At 41.3% G+C, this 17,519-nt stretch overlaps 1 protein-coding gene across 11 annotated transcripts in view; it reads left to right on the forward strand.

Moving 5' to 3' along the window:
- Positions 1-17,519, forward strand: part of HIVEP2 (HIVEP zinc finger 2) — a 193,126-nt gene that overhangs the window by 29,729 nt on the left and 145,878 nt on the right. For 4 of the 11 annotated variants that reach the window (XM_049695565.1, XM_033405994.2, XM_033405986.2 and 1 more), the window contains exon 2: positions 16,477-16,551. The exons of 2 other annotated variants lie outside the window; for them this stretch is intronic. The gene's annotated coding sequence lies outside the window, so the exon portion shown is untranslated. Of the gene's footprint in view, positions 1-12,812; positions 16,552-17,519 lie in introns of those variants that run through there. 5 more of the 11 variants (XM_049695566.1, XM_033406013.2, XM_049695568.1 and 2 more) reach the window with 2 other exon arrangements.

Raw genomic sequence — 17,519 nt, forward strand, 5'->3', positions numbered from 1 at the left:
TTTGGAAAATTAAAAAGTACTGTATATAAAGAAAGAATTTCCATTACAGTATGATAGACAATTAAAACACCGTAGCTTCTTTCAACACATGTATCATATTTGCTTACTATTCCTTAAGTTACTTAACAAATATTTATCGAATGTCTGTTTATATGCCAAACACTGTTCTAAGAGCTGGAGATACAGTGGGAACAAGAAAGTCGTGGTTTCAGCCCTTGTGGGGGACACTCATCCATATTAATCCAATAATCATATGACTGTATAATTACAAACTATGCTTAAGTGCTACACAGGAGAAGAGGAAGGCGCGAGGAGAGAGGAGAATGGAGCGGCTTTGTCTTTTAGGCGAAGCCAAGGAAAGATCTTCTGAGGAGGGTTGTGTTGAGCCCAGAGTGACTGATGAGAAGACATTAACTAAGTGAAGGGAGTTGGCGGGTTCTGCAGGTGGAGGGAGCAGCTTGCACACCGGCCCGTGATGGGTGGGATCATGGGTCCCATCAAAATCAAAGGAGCACTACTGTGGCTGGCGCACCTTCAAGAGCAAGGGAGGTGAAGGGGGAGAGTCGGTAGGGCCATTCCATGCAGAGCCTTGGTTTAGGATTTTGGTCTTTATCCTAAGACGAATGGAATGGAAAGCCAAAGAAGTTGTTTGAGCATGGAGATGAAAGGGTCAGATTTGCTTTGTGAATATTAGTCTGCTGGGGAACAAATTGGAGGGTGCCAAGAAGGGATCTGGAGCTAGTCAAGAGGCTATCGCAGTAATCTAGGGAGTGGGTTGTTAACATTGGATTAATCCACTGCAGCGGAGCGGTGGAGGTGGAGAAAGGGGAAAAGTGGGGAAATTTGAGAAATTTCCGTGGGGAGAAATAGAGGATTTGTTGGTGGATTGGATGTGGAGAGTGAAGGAGAGGAAATAGCCAAGAATGAATCCTGTGTGTGGCCTGTGCACCTGAATGGGCAGAGTTGCCATTCATTGGCCTGAGAGGAGCCCGGTTTCAGGGAGTGGTGATGTTAGTTTTTGGATTTGTTGAGTATAAAGTGGCTTTGAACTATCCATGTGGTGATGTCAAGTAGCCAGTTGCACATGTGCATATAGAGGAGAGGATAGATTGGAGATAGAAATTTGGGAGGCATCAGCATATACATGGTAATTGAATTGGGGTAGATGAAAGGATGTAAAGGAGGATATTTAGTGTGAGAAGAAGAGAAGTCTTGGGGCCAACCCTGGAGAATCCCCAACTTTTAAAATCTTGAAACAAGGGCATGAGCCCACCAAGAAGATTAGAAAAGGCTGGCCAGAGAAGAAGAACAACAATAAAGAGAGTCCAGTGTCACAGCCTCAAAGTGAGGAGAGATGTTAGTTTTCCAGGGCTGCTATGATAAAGTACCATAAACTAGGTACCTGAAAATAGCAGACATTTATTTTCTCACAGCTCTGGATATTAGAAGTCTGAAGTCAAAATGCCAGCAGGGTTGGTTCCTTCTGAGGACCATGAGGAAGAATATATTCCATGCCTCTCTCCTAGCTTCTGGTTCAGGCCTACAGTCCTTGTGGTTCCTTGGCTGGTAGATACATCACTGCAATATTGGTCTCCATCTTCACATGCTGTTCTCTCTGTATCTCTGTGTCTTCACATGGCATCTTCTCCTAAGAACACTAGTCATACTGGATTAGGGTCCCACTGTACTCCAGTATCACCTCATCTTAACTAATTATATCTGCAACAACTCTATTTCCAAATAAGGTTACATTCTGAGGTACTGGGGTTCGAACTTCAGTATCTTTTTTTTTTTGTGGGGCGGGGCCCCAATTCAAATATAAGCAGATGGACTCTGTGTGAGACCTTACAGGGGAGGCAGTGACAATTAAGACAGAGTTCCCATTCTGATATAATATTTTAGCACAGGTAGTGTTCTTCTGTCCAATGAGGTCCAAATAAAGTGAGTATGGTGGCTGAGATGAATGTGAGGGTGCAATAGAAAGAGGGAGGATAAGATGGGAAAAAAATCTTAGAAGAAATGAAATTTGAATTGGGCCTTGACAGATGGGGTTCAGGATTTAAATTTGCAGACAGTCGAAGTAGAGGGGCCATTATGGGGGAGAAAATCTGCCCAAAGTCTTGATCTAGAAAAATGTTCCCAGCCTTTAAAAAGTAGGAATCTGTTATGTGTAATTTAACATCAAAGAGCCATGTACCTACTGGTTTCCCTTTATATGAAGGGATATTAGATGTTTTGTTTGTTGCAAGGAGTCTTGTGGCATGAATAAGGCTGGGTTGTACATTCAGTTGCTTTAGTCAGCAGTTGCTTATTGAGAACTTACTCTGTGCCAGGCACAGTGCCAAGGGCTGGGGATAAATCAGAGTTTAAGTAGGTATTTCACCATCCCTCCCCACACCTCTGCATTAACCGTCATTCTAACACACAGTTTATGGTTAATAATAGGAGGATTTTATCTTACGACCGCATCCATTTTCAGAGTCTTATATTTAACTAATAATAATTGCACAACTTACTCAGGGCCAAGCACTATTCTAAATACTAACATTATGTTAACAAATTTAATCTTTACCAAAACCCCTATGAAATAGGTTCTACCATATCTCATAGGCATTAAGGTGCCATCACTTGTAAGATGGCATTTGATGTATTTCTAAGAAAGAACAGTAAACCCTACAATTAATTGAAAGATGCTCTTGATGATAGCAAGACACCATCTGGCTTCAGAAATGTTGAAATAGGAAAACTATGCATATGTCTTAGAATTGGTGGACAACTTAAATTTGCTGGCATATGGTAACTGTCGTTAGTTGACAGATGAGGAAGTGGAGGCACCGAGAAGGTAAATAGCTTGCCCAGGGTTACACACGGATATGCAGTGATGCCCGGAGTCTAACACAGGGGGCTTAGCCATCCTGCTCCATCGCCTGTACCGCGACTGCAAAATCCAAGCACCTCCCCAGCGCCTTTGTTCATATACTGGGAGCCTGGTATTGTTTCAGGGCCCCAGGTTGACCAAGTTTGGGGGACGTTGTGGCAGAAAAGGTGTGTGTGGAGGTGCAACTTGCCGTTGGCGATTTGGCTAATCAAGCATTTGGTAGGGTGGGGCTTTTGGTTGGCTGCTTTTTATCAATCTAAAATGTTAAAAGTGAAGAAAGGCCATAATGATGAGCAAAGAAGATGGGGGTGAAGGTGAGGTGGGGGCAGGAGTGGGTGACTTTCTTGTGGAAAATGATGCGTCTACACGGGTTTGAAGTTTCGCTTCCTCTGTAGGCCACCTTAGCACCCCCTCTAGCCCTTATCTTGATCTCTCCGGCTGTCATCACTTGTGCTCTCGCTTTTTTGCCTGGTTTCATTTCCTGTGAAGTTACCTTTCCCCTGGCCTAAGGTGGCCCTGAAGGTATCTTTAGCTTCCACGGCTTGTGGGAAAGTGTCCTGAAGCTTAATTAAGAACTGGAAACTGAATTAAAGTTGACTAAATAAAACCCTGAGTGGTGAAGTACAAATGTGATAACTTTTCCTTTTTAATTTTTCCATCTTCATAGACACATCCAGTGTGCCCTGATACATGGGTTGCCCCCCGCAACAGGTTTTTTCTTTTTTTAAAATGAGACCTTTAATTAATTAATTAATCAATGTATTTATTTATTGGCTGCGTTGGGTCTTCGTAGCTGTGCGCGGGCTCTCTCTAGTTGCGGCGAGGGGGGGCTACTCTTCACTGCGGTGTGCAGGCTTCTCATCGCGGTGGCTTCTCGTTGCAGAGCACGGGCTCTGGGCGTGCTCAGCAGTTGTGGTTTGCGGGCTCTAGAGCGCAGGCTCAGTGGTTGTGGCGCACGGGCTCAGCTGCTCCGCGGCATGTGGGATCTTCCCAGACCAGAGCTTGAACCCGTGTCCCCTGCATTGGCAGGCAGATTCTCAACCACTGCACCACCAGGGAAGCCCGCCCCAACAGGCTTTTAAAAAATATCAGATATTGTTCATATGTTAGATTATTTGAAACTATCCAAATGATAACATGAAGGAAATTTACTTTTTTTTTTTTTTTTTTTTTTTAGTGGTCCAGAGGAAGTTCTCAGAGTGAGAGAAAGGGTTCTCATTTGAATCCCAAGGCTTGAGGTTTTGAGGACAGTGTCATTGCATGAATAAGAATCAAACTGATACAAACTTTATTGAAAAAGCTTCTCCTAAGCTATGCTGTCCAATTCCCATAGGTCACTGAGAGCACTGGCTTTGTCACCCTGCACGGGGGTTGGGGTCAGTCTCTGTGCGCTGGCTGATGACACTGACGTAGGGTAGCTGACAGGTAGCCCAGTGCTCCTCTGGTTTATGATATCAGCTCAATACATTTTAGGACCTACCCCTAAAAGAATTTGATTTTTCTCCTTCTAAATATGCAGCACAAGCAATATTTCCATCTAAGCAGTTGCCACTTGGTAATGATTACAAAACCTTACCATGCTTTAGACCTTTTTCTGTCTTCCTTTCATTTCTATATTTTTACTCTCTGGATGTTCCCATTAATATTATGTTCTAACCTAGTAGTCTTTTTTTTTTTTTTTTTGCGGTACGCCGGCCTCTCACTGTTGTGGCCTCTCCCGTTGTGGAGCACAGGCTCCGGACGCGCAGGCTCAGCGGCCATGGCTCATGGACCCAGCCGCTCCGTGGCATGTGGGATCTTCCCGGACCGGGGCACGAATCCGTGTCCCCTGCATCGACAGGCGGACTCTCAACCACAGCGCCACCAGGGAAGCCCCTTAGTAGTCTTTTAATTAAGCATATACCTTGTGTTTATGGAACTCTTATTGAGTTGGGTTGTGAGAGTGCTCAAGTGACCCTGCTGGTCTGGAGGAGCTCACTGTAGGGGGAATGATGTGCACATAACTATCAAGCTAGGATGAAAACCACCATGAAAAGAGAAGTACGATGAGCAGAAGGGATTAATAGATGTCTGAGGAGCAAGCTATGAATTTCTACTCAAGGCACTTGGACAGGCTTAGTGGAAGGGAACAACACAGTTTGGTCAGTGTTGTTGGCATATGTTTAGAACTAGATGTAAATAACAACTGTTGTTTGTATTGGGATCTGTAGTTGTATTTTCGGAAGGAATGGTACTCTGGAGCAGTGGTGTCCAATGGAAGTCTGCAGCGATGGGACTGCCCTATATCTGCACTGGCCACAGGGTAGCTACTAACCCCATGTGGCTTTGGAGCACTTGAAATGTGGCTGGTGCACCTGAGGGACTAAATGTTTAACTTTATTTAATGTTAATTTTAAATTAAATTTAAACAGCTACCTGTGGTTATCATATTGGACACTACAGCCAGAGGAAAGATGTGTCTAGCTAACCCAGTATGGCGATTTGGAGTGGTCATTTTGATCACAAATCAAAGAGACTTTGATTATTTTTCAGCACAATTTGTCATAAATGCTAGCTGCTGGAGCAGTCACGAGATGCTAAAGTACAGTGACTCTTTATTAAGAAATAATGACTGGTTAGTTAAATTAGTCACACACTCGTGTGCATACGTGTATGCTCATATGTGGGCACGCGCACACAGGTGTGTGCACGCGTGCATGCACACACACACAAAAACACACACACACATCTTCCCCCTGGCTTCTTGAAATGGAGGGAGGGAGAAACATAATGTTTTTGAATGCTTGCTGTTTTGAAGGACAGGTGATGAACTAATTACCCTTCTACCTGGGGCAGTGTCAGGCCGGGCAGAGAATCTCTGATGGAAGGAAAGGACCAGTTCTGGAAAGGGCCTCAGATGATTCTTAGTTTCCTCATCTATAGACTGGGCATAACAATACCTCCTCTGTCTGCCTCAAAAGATAATATGTATTTGTCAAAGCTCATTTTCAAGGTTCGCCCAAACAATGTCTAAGGTTTTGCTAACCCTGCATCTGGGCATTTCTCTGTGGCAGCAAGAGATATGATGATACGTATTTTCTTCTTGATCTTAAGTGCCCTCTGGCAACCCCTACACCTCTTCAGAGGCTTGCGCTTGAAAATCTCTCCTTTTCAGTTCTGCCCCACGCTTGTCTCGGAAGTCTTCCTTTATGGGTTCCAGTGGTACTCTGCTCAGTCCTGGACTTGGCCCCTCTCAATGTTCGTTTGCCCACCATACAGCGGAATGCTGCTGGGCCCGCATCAGCTCCCCCTGAATGCTGCGTGTGTCTATTTTAAAGCTTTTTCATTTGTCTGTGTTTTGTCTTCCTGGTCAGAATAGAAGCTTCCTGGGCAGCGACAGCTTTTCAGCGTTATTTTTAAAAAACTTTTTAAACTTAATTTTATCCAGTGCTTTGCAGAGGGTGGCACTTGGTAAGTGTGACAGGCTGATAGTGAAATAAGGACTTGGGTCTTTAAGCTCAGCCTGACATCTTCAATGAGCACTCTTTGATTATTCAGATCAGTGGTTTCAAGCTTTATCATGCTCAACAGGCTCCCGAGGTGCTTTAAAAAAGTTCAAGTTCTTAGGCTCTATAAATACGATTCACTAGGTCTGAGGAGGAGCATAGGAAACCTGAATTTTAAGAAGCAGATCAGGCAACTCTGATGCAGGTGATTTGAGGACTGCTCTTTGAGAAACATAGTCTATATGTTATGATACCATTTCCAAGTACTCTGCTTAAAGAAACCTTTTCTGACAGCAAATATATTTCTTTTAAGCAGAAGTGTGGGGTTTGTAATGTTTTTAGAAGGGGATGGGAGAAGAGGTGGGAAATTTTGTGGGTAGAACATTTGCTTAAACTGTCTTCTCAAATGCCTGTCTGGGTCAATAAGATAATAGAAATATCACATCAGAAAGAACGCCACGATTTCATCAAACCACAGTGATATAAAACACTTAATAAGCCATCACTTGGAGCTTATTTGTCCTTATTTGAGTCTCAGTTTTCACTGACTCAGTGATCCAATCTTCTAGAGATGATCAGGAGCTGTACATTAGAGGGAAGGAGAAGAGTGTCGCTGGTAAAGGATGGCACACTGATTGCAAGAGTGATAGCGGACAGCCTGAAAGTGAAGAAGGAAATAGACAAACTGTGGAGATCAGACATAAGATCTTAAAAAGGCAAACAAAATATAGGCCAATGGGGAAGCCGAAGAGTGAAGGAGTAAGCAAATGCATGCATCTCAGTAGCTTGAAGAGGCATTACTGAGTTACCCCAGTTTACAGTAACTATTGTTTGATCTTTCTGCTTAGAATCTAAGTCCTACCAGGGCTGAGACCATGCTTATCCCATCTGGTACTGCATTTCCAGGGCTTAATGTATTCCTTGTCTTATAGGAGAGTCTCCATAAGTGTTTGTGTGTGCGCGCGTGTATAAGATGTGCTATAGTAATCTATGCTCATGATAATGACTCTAGTATTTTTCTAATAAATCAATATAAATAAATATGTAGGTTTTCTGGGTGATATGTGTTCATGATAATGACCCTGAGAATTTTTTGGCTAAAAGCCAAGTACTTTTAACCTTTTTGATATATATTTTTTAAAAAATCTCAAAAATTTTTGGTATGTGAAGGCTTATTTTACATCCTTAGTATGTAATTCATTCCCCTGCTCTGTACTCTTTAATATTGTTGCCCTTTCCTCTGCCCTGTTCATATTTAAATTGTCTTAAAATGCATGGGGTTTATTTTTCAGATTATAAATGCTCATATACATAGATACATACTAAAATATTTTGAATCATCAACCAGTGTACACTATACCAATGCCACGTGAACACAGCATATTTTAAAGTCTTCAAAAATATTCAGATAGATTTATGTATATAGATAGAAATCTGTATATACCAATTTGAAGATGTCTTTTTATGTAGTTAATGCCAAATCATATTTTATATGGCTAATCATCCTTTGATATATCATAATGGTTTCCCTGGAGCATGACACATCTATTAAAATTGATATTTTAGCATGCATACTAATTAAGAAAATGTATATTATGTGCTAGGCAAAAACATGGGCTCCATATAGTAGAGAAAACCATATTCAGGTCCCTCCGAGATGGTATATCTCCTCTCCAGCTGTTTCTCATTTGTGTTTAAACTTGCTTTTTAGTAGGTTTTTGTTAACTGAAAAAGGAAAATTATTTCTTGATATTATATAAAGCAGGTTAAATTGTGCTGGCTTACTTTGTATTTTGTTTCAAAACTGTGCTTTTAATTGGTCATGTAGAATTGGGAATTCATTTTCTCAGAAGGTTGTGTCTTACTGGCAGGAGGAAGAGGTGAAGAGGAAATTCTCTTTTTCCATAAGTACATGTTTGGTCTTAGGCAAAATTTTTTTTTTTTTTTTTTTGCGGTACGCGGGCCTCTCACTGTTGTGGTCTCTCCCGTTGCGGAGCACAGGCTCCAGACGCGCAGGCTCAGCGGCCATGGCTCACGGGCCCAGCCGCTCTGCGGCATGTGGGATCTTCCCGGACCGGGCCACGAACCCGTGTCCCCTGCCTCGGCAGGCAGACTCAACCAGTGCGCCACCAGGGAAGCCCTTAGGCAAAATTTTGAAATAAGGAGAAGTGTGACTCTGAGAGTGACATCCTGCCACTTAGCAGCCCGTCCAACCTAGCGGGCCTGAGGGCATCAGGTTATCAAAATTTAGTCCTACGTTATCTATCACTATATTCCTTTCCAGTCTAAACTACTCCAACATTTCTAGTTCCTGAATCATCTGTTTCCATCCCAACCAAAAGTCCCAGTCAACAGTTATTTAAGTACCTGTCCTGATTTGGGCAATGAGCTTGGAACTGTGTAGAAAGAAAGGTGAATCCTATGCTATTTACATTTTCAGGGAGTATACATACAATCTAGGATTGCTTATAAGACATGCATAACTAACTCATTATACTGGAAGACAGAATATGCATAAAAGAGGCATAAACCAAATGAAATGAAAGTTCAAAGAAAAAGATTACAACCAATTGTAGGAACTGGAAAGGTTTTATGGACTTTGAAGAATGTTTAGCATCTTAAAAGCAGAGATGTGGTTGAGAGATGGCATTCCAGGTGGAGAGAATGTTACAGATGAAAGTAGGAGCACCCCGTATGGCTGCCTAAGAGTTGAATATTGCTAAACTTTTGAAGGCAGCATTCACATAGACTGTGGTATAAATGGTGCCCCCTGTAGTTGTTCAGCATGGTGGCCGTGAGTGAAAGCCAGGAGGCAAGAAGTGTGCAAGGATAGGATCAGAGAATCATAAGGAGTATAGCCTGGACCGCATTGTGATGGATCTTTAATGAAAGAGTGAAGTTGTTTTACCCCTTTCACTGTGAGCTGAAAGGTCTTAAAACCTTCTCAAACGCTAAGATTCTATGATTTCTCTAATTCAGTTGGTGAGAGGGGCTGAGGAAGATTTTTGAGCAATGGAGTGGCTCAAATTTTCAGAAGATGATTTTATATATATATATATATATATATATGGTGAAATGAATTGAGAAGTTACTAGACTTCAGATGTGTATAAAGTGATTCTGCCATCTAAGTGATGCTGGAGTAATACATCAAACTGGGGCTCTGAGGGGTCACAAGATTATTCCCAAACCAGCCCACCCTTACTTTGATACATCTTTACTTCTTCCATATCACACTAAGACTTCATTTTTTTTTTTTTTTTGCGGTACGCGGGCCTCTCACTGTTGTGGCCTCTCCCGTTGCGGAGCACAGGCTCCGGATGCGCAGGCTCAGCGGCCATGGCTCACGGGCCCAGCTGCTCTGCGGCATGTGGGATCTTCCCTGACTGGGGCACGAACCCGTGTCCCCTGCATCGGCAGGCGGACTCTCAATCACTGCGCCACCAGGGAAGCCCAAGACTTCATTGTTTTGATCTCTTATTTGGCATCCTTGTTAATAAGCTTTGCTAGACTTTCAACTTCAGTATTTCTTTCACCGTTTATGTCTTGTCTTATCTTTATGTATATCATGTACCTTCTGCCTGCACTTTTGGAAATAGACCTTTCTGAGTTGGTCCTAGGCTTGGACTCTGTCCTGTGAACTGCCTTAGTGGGCAGCCTCTTGATCACAGCTGTTTGTTTCTGGATTTCGATTCCCTTCTTTAGCTCCAGCTCCATGAATCAGGAGCCCAAGAAGGAGGCCGGTTATTAGGCTGTTGGAATAGGATAGGGACAGAGTCATCAGGCTCACACTACAGGAGTGAACGTGGAAAGTAATTCATTAATTCATCAAATGTTTATTGAGCCCTCTTGAGGGTAAGCACAGGCCTTGTGTGGCTTCCCTGACGGGTCCTGCTTTCATTTCTTTGACCCTTCCTCCCTTCCAATGCTCTAAGAAGTTTAAGATTTTTTTCACAACAGCTGAGTCTCTCTGGGAGTATCAGCAAGACCTCTGGTAGTGTTAGAAGGCAACAACCCGGGGACAGCAGCAGCTGGTTTTATTTTTGGTTTTCCTCAGTCAGGTGTTTGTAAGTTGAGAACTGCCTGTATTCAAACAACGTGATTTGGTAGCATGTCATGAACTCCCGTAGAAATAAGGGATGTGGTACAGTTAAAAGGATAACAATGAGCCATTCCTAACATCACAAGCTATACAGTAAATGTTTAAAGACCTGGGTGTGGATTAATGGCTCTGAGGACACGGATATGCTATGGGTCCTTTACAGTCTCATTTTGTGTAAAATTTGAGTCTTGCTTTGGGTGCAGAGATCCGGCCGTGGGTGAACTTGCCTGGGGAGTAGTCATTGTCTCATGGTAGGTACTGGTCGATGCATTTGGGAGATTTTATTTAGGAACTCATTAGATTACTGCATTCATTTGTTCTAGTCAAGTTTTAAATTTTATCCCTCATGCACTATTATGAAACAAATAAATAAAAGATATAACTATCCAATCACCTTTTACAATCTATCGATCTGATTTTTAGGTTTTCCTTGTATACTCCTGATCTTTGCTCATAGCCCCACATTTGAAATAGTTATAATCATGATATTGATATAGCCCTTATTTTCAAAACCATATTTTCATAAACACTTTCCATTTTGCTAATTTCTGTACTCTAATTTTCTTTTCTTTTTTTTTTTTTGCTGTACGCGGGCCTCTCACTGTTGTGGCCCCTCCCGTTGCGGAGCACAGGCTCCGGATGCGCAGGCTCAGCGGCCATGGCTCACGGGCCCAGCCGCTCCGCGGCATGTGGGATCCTCCCGGACCGGGGCACAAACCTGTGTCCCCTGGCATCGACAGGCGGACTCTCAACCACTGCGCCACCAGGGAAGCCCCTAGCTATTTTTGAAAAATAAATTTCTATGAGCTCTTTACATATTATAAATATTAATTCTTTTTTTTTTTTTTTTTTTAGTGTCAACAACTTTTACTACCACTTACATATTTCATAGGAAAGGGAATGTAGCAATCAAGTCAGAGTGGTGTAAAAACGCAGGTCGGCCCGTGTTCCTCCATTGACACCCGGGGCAGGCTCTCCGCGACATCAGGCACAGCAGCTGCACTTGTCCGAGGCCCCTTTGCAGACGCAGCCCTGGGCACACTTGGCGCAGCCCACGGGGCAGCAGGAGCAGCAGCTCTTCTTGCAGGAGGTGTATCTGCAGGCTTTACAGGTGCAGGAGCCAGCACAGCTGCAGGAGCCAGCACAGCTGCAGGAGCCACCAGTGGGGCAGGAGCACTTGGGGTCCATCTGGAGGAGAAGTGAGGCCCGAGGTCGAAAGCAAGGCGCAAAGCCGCTTCACGGGTCTGGGGGGGGCCGTGTATATAAATATTAATTCTTATTACTTTTACTTGGTTCTAATATTTCTCAATGGGATTTAATTTTGTTTTGTTATTTTGTAAGTTTAACAATTTTAGCTTAGTTTTATCTGGTGTATCTATTTCTGATTAGTATTTGATGAATGCTTTCAAAGTTTTTTAAAATTATAGTCATAAAGGTAGTGCAGTTCTCTGCTTATTATTCATGTTTCTTCTTGGTCTACTGTCAAGTGTATTGGATTCTTAAAGACATGTATATTCTAGAATCATGGAATGATCAAGCCAGAGGGAAATTATCAGCTTATATTTTTAATATTTGGAGGATCTAACAAATAATATTTCCCATATCTACAGATAAATGTAGATTTCCAGATGAGAGTTTAGAAAGTAGATGAAAATTACATTTAAGGCCTGAATACAGTGAAGCTGGTTGGTAAATTAAGAAATATATTTAACTTCAGGGTTTAATAACAAAAAATTGTATCATGTTTATAAAACACTTTAAAAACACTGTTTGAAAATCAATTTTTCCATGTGTTTTTGAGCGTTTATGACACTGCTTTCCAGTGTCCTAATTCTAAAATTTAAATATAATTTCAGAAATATGGCTTCAAATCATTGGTCATTTGCAAAAATAACTTTAGTGGCCTCTTACTGATTATCTAAACTGTGTCTTGTTGTTGGTTTTCTTCTTCTGAGGCTCAGATTCTATTATGTAACTGGGGTATACTTTTGGAATTTATAAAGCACTTCAACATTTTTTTATTGGTTTAATTGATCTTATAATCATTTAAAAATAACCTCAGTTACCTGATAAATATTTAGTTTATTGGTAATAGTTGAGCAGTTTTATTTCTCAACTGATTTAGAAATAGGTGTCCAATATATCTTCCAGTATTTCATTACAGGGAGGAAGAATTTAAAAAGCTAATGAAATGTTGTTTCCTTTAAGTAATTTTAGAAGAGAAATTGCTATATCAAAAATATAAATGGGGCTTCCCTGGTGGCGCAGTGGTGGAGAGTCCGCCTGCCGATGCAGGGGACACGGGTTCCTGCCCCAGTCAGGGAAGATCCCACATGCCGCGGAGCGGCTGGGCCCATGAGCCATGGCCGCTGAGCCTGCGCGTCCGGAGCCTGTGCTCCGCAACGGGAGAGGCCACAGCAGTGAGAGGCCCGCGTACCGCAAAAAAACAAACAAACAAAAAAGGGTAAACAAAATCATCAAAACAGTAGTTAGGTTGGTTTTAATACATCACAGAGAAGGAGGAGTCATTCCAATTGTGTGCTTATGACATATCAGCATACTCTTACCCTGGGTCAATAGATATGATAACCACAGTTTGCTCATGGTTGCTGAACTGATAAATTATGGTGTGGGATGTGAAATTGAACCAATTCAATTAGGAAGGCTCAGAATGAAGTTTGAGGCAAGTTAGGATTGACAGATGAGAACAAATGAATAATAAACTATTTTACAGACTATTATAGGTTCGCTTTTACATTTTTAATATCTTCAGTATTGGTAAAGATGTTCTTGCATGTGGGACTTTTTCTTTTGAGGGGTAAAAAAGGGCAATTTATCTTCTTTGATCACATGATCAATTTCATTGAGCTGCTTTATTTTCACTCAGAAAGGGGATAGGAACTAATATCCATAATGTGTTACTGTTTAGACCTAAGTACGCTAAAGGGAAATTTGTCAGTTCTGATAGTGTTTGGAATGGAGTATGACATTCATCTCTGATTCTGCACCTACTGTATTTTCTCATAGGTTTTATTTTTTCATTTCAAGTTTGCTGTCCCATTGCTCATGCTGAACAACAGACTTACAGAATCATATCTAATATATTATTGAAGGAAAGTATATGTGACACTGCAACCTTTTGACTCTCATATTGTTTTCAAATGTTATTTACTAAGTTTTCCATGAAATGATTTTTAAGGAGAATCAAAGGGATTCTCTGGCATAAAAAGGATTGATAAATCATATTTGGGAATGATGTTATAATGATTTCCATTATAACAAATGGAAAACAAAACAAATGGAAAACAAAAGAACATGTGTCTTCAAACTCATCTACTTCCTACTCATCTATTTCCTACTTCCTCATTTGGAGGTTCTTGTCAAATACACTAGTTGAAATCCAGGCAGGGCGAATTGATATTGTAAGTCTTAAAAGTACAAGAAGCTCATGTTTTGTATTGATACAAGCTCTTGTATTTATATTTAGTCTTCAGTGAGTGAGCTTGTACATCTTGCTCAGTTTTTGTCTCTGTCCTCATTCCCCAATGCCAGGCCGCCATTCTGTCTCCTTATAATATAACAAAATGACCAATCAGTGTTAGGACACTTTGAGTGAAAGAGATGCTCAGAGACTCATTTAAGCAGCAAATTGTCACAGAGATGTGGTTTAGTTTTGGCTATTGTTTACTTTATTTTGGTGGAATAATCAGCAAGAAAAGAAGAGAGGAGTGAAATAGATGCAAGAGAGGAATATTGTGGACTTTAAGAAGGCATTGTTGGTTGATAACACTTTCTTGAAAAACGAGCCCCAAAGTGTACCCCCATAGTGGCGATTTATTTTGTTTTGTTCTCTTAATTGATATCGGATAGTCAGAATCAGTATGGGAATAAAAGGGAATCACTTGAGTCATCTGCCCGAGTAGGGAGACTCCATATAAGTGAAGTCTCTGAGTCTAGATACTCTATACAAAGGAAGCACTATGTTTTATTTCAGAATTTCTTGAATTTACTCTTGACAAGAATGCCCCCAAGCCTGTAAATTATTATCATTGTTGTTACCAAGTGGCATAGATGAGAGACTGAACTTAGTAAATAATCATTTAAATTATATATTCAATCAACAGCAAGGGCAGATCTATTAAAAGTGTTTTCTGGGGCTTCCCTGGTGGCACAGTGTTGAGAATCTGCCTGCCAATGCAGGGGACACGGGTTTGAGCCCTGGTCTGGGAAGATCCCACATGCCGCGGAGCAACTAGGCCCGTGAGCCACAATTACTGAGCCTGAGCGTCTGGAGCCTGTGCTCCGCAACAAGAGAGGCCGCGATAGTGCGAGGCCCGTGCACCGCAATGAAGAGTGGCCCCCACTTGCCGCAACTAGAGAAAGCCCTCGCACAGAAACAAAGACCCAACACGGCCATAAATAAAATAAATAAATAAAATTAAAAAAAAAAAGAATGATCCATGCTTTAAAAAAAAAAAAAAAGTGTTTTCTGACCTGAAAAAATATTATATTTTCACATCATTGTTTGCATTGCCTTCAAAGGATGATTACAGCATTTGTTCAGGGTATAGTTTTTATGGGTCAACAGCCCAAAGTCTTAAATCTTGTGCCTGGGTAGATGCTGTGTTGTACAGTAGTAATTCTGTAAATTATTTACAATAAAGGGGAAAACACTGGAGAAAAGATGTATCTGTGTACTGCTCCCAGTTTTACAACAAGGGAATACTGTTAAAGTTCCAAAGTAGCTTCAGTAGTTCAGTAGTTGAGCTATTCCATCCCCCTCCCCCCTCTCCAACATCCTGTTTCATCACAAATATTTATCATTATATTCATTGGTTCTCCACCCGCCTTGTGGGCTGTTGTGCTTGCTGTCACCCGGCCAAGAGGCTGGGGAATGCCTATCCACAAACAGCATGGGGTGTCTGGCTAGGGTGCTCACCAGGTCCTGTAACTGGCTAACACTGAATTGTCGTCACTGTTGTGCCATTGAAATCCATGTAGAGTCAGCCTATTTAAATAATTACCAGAATCACCAATAGCAGGCATGTTGCTGCTAGTCATAGTGAAAATATACATACTATTTGTGGTGAGAAAAAAACTGAAGTCTACAGCATTTGGAGATGTCATTCTGATGTGTTATGGAAGCATTAAAATTAAAGAAAAAGAAAAATGACTATTTCAACAAAATTACTGCCTAAAAACACTAGTCTGTTTGACTGCTTGGTTAACAGTTTAAAAGACTTGTCTGGTTTTCCTGAAAAGTCCATTTAGTATTAACTGGCTACTCACTTTTAAAATATTAAATGTAAACTAACACAAAATACAATACGATAGACAATAACATACATAGCATACCGCGGCATACCCTGCTTGTTTCAGAAGGGATGGATTTTTTTGAAGAGTATTGGCCAGGAATTTTGTAGACTGGAGTTATGGGTTTTGGGGAAGAAGACCAGAGAAGGTGCCCTTCTCATTGCATTATATTATGGGATGTGTCCTGTCAACATAACTGATCACTGTGATATTAACCTTGATCACTTGGTTAAGGTAGAGTCTGCTAGGGTTTCCACTGTAAAGTTACTACTTTTCTCTTTCCATGTTCTGTTCATTGGAAGTCAGCCCACACTTAAAGGGAGAATAATTAAGCTTTACCCCTTGTAGGGAGGGAGTATCTACATGATTTATTTATTTTGGTATGGACTCATAAATATTTATTCTTTTATTCTTTCGGTTATCATCCAGTGCTAATCACTCTTTATTTTGTTGCTCATAAGCTTATTTTAAACTTTTTAAATTGTATTTTGCTTAGCCATCTGGTATTCTGTGTAGCTTGGTGCCTCACGCATCACCCGTCTTTTTGGCCTGTCCCACCTCCACGTGTTTATGTTCTTTCTTCAAACCAAGAGATTTGGTTTTGCAGCTTTGGTTAGCACTTAAGGTCATTTTCATAGTCAAGTCTTAATGTATGCACTGTGGGAGGAGAAGTCATAACACAAAACTTCTTGTCAGCAGATTGGCGAACTTACCTGAGAAACTGAGACTCAAGATTGTGAGAATGTGTGACTAGGACCGAAAGCAGATTTCCAGGTAGGAAATCAAAATGATTTTCTTTAACTCCTTTGCACTTGCCTTTGTAGAACTCAAATCACCATTTCTTGTGAGATGCAAAATTCCAAAAGGAGGGGTGGCATAAATATTGGGGTTGCATTAGCAAATCACGTTGTGTTCCTCTTTTAGATTCTTTTTAAGATTCTTTGATTTGATTTTTAAACAGTAAGGTAATAGCTGAGCTTTGAAATGAAACCCAAGGGAGCTTGCAGAAGTCTATCTGTATTTGCAAAATTATTATAGATATGATTTTGAACGTTGAGGCCTATTGAGAAGTACCCATCAGAGTAGAAATAATATTCAGATTTTTCATGTCAGAGAACAGCTGTGGTTACAGGATGTTTTATGTATTTCACAGAATATTTACTAAATACGGATTGATTTCTATTTGGCATTTCTCATCAACTCCCTTAAGATGTGATAAGGTCATAAACTCTGTTAGAAAGGAGGGGCTCAGGGAGAGGAAGCTCCCAGATTGCATATGTGCTCGAGTTTCTGCATACTGTTACCAAAACAAGCATCAGTTTGCCACTGTGGCAGTCTTACAAAGAGTAAGTTAAAAAAAAAATCAAGCTCATGTGAACACGAAGACAAGCAACTGAAAATCTGGAATACAACTAGAGTTAACATCATGCAGTGATTCTTACCTTTGCTGTTGGAAGTATAAAAGCAGCCTGATCCCTCCAGCTAAATTACAGAGATTTCAACTCCATGGGAACATGAAGAACCTATCTGTCAGAGGGTGTGTGTACACAAATGCTTTCAAAGCACGGGGGTGGGAATGAGTTTGGGGCGGGCACGGTGGCCGGGGCACAGAGACCAACCCTCCAAGTCTTGCCCACGCATTTTTATGTCTGTATTATAATAAGGCCTTTGTGCAAGGAGGCTAGATAGAACTTCATGTCTGCTGCCCTCTGGACTTTTACATGATCTAGCTGCCATCACCC

The sequence above is a fragment of the Orcinus orca genome, chromosome 12 (genome assembly GCF_937001465.1).
Source record: "Orcinus orca chromosome 12, mOrcOrc1.1, whole genome shotgun sequence".
Classification (NCBI taxonomy): domain Eukaryota; kingdom Metazoa; phylum Chordata; class Mammalia; order Artiodactyla; family Delphinidae; genus Orcinus; species Orcinus orca.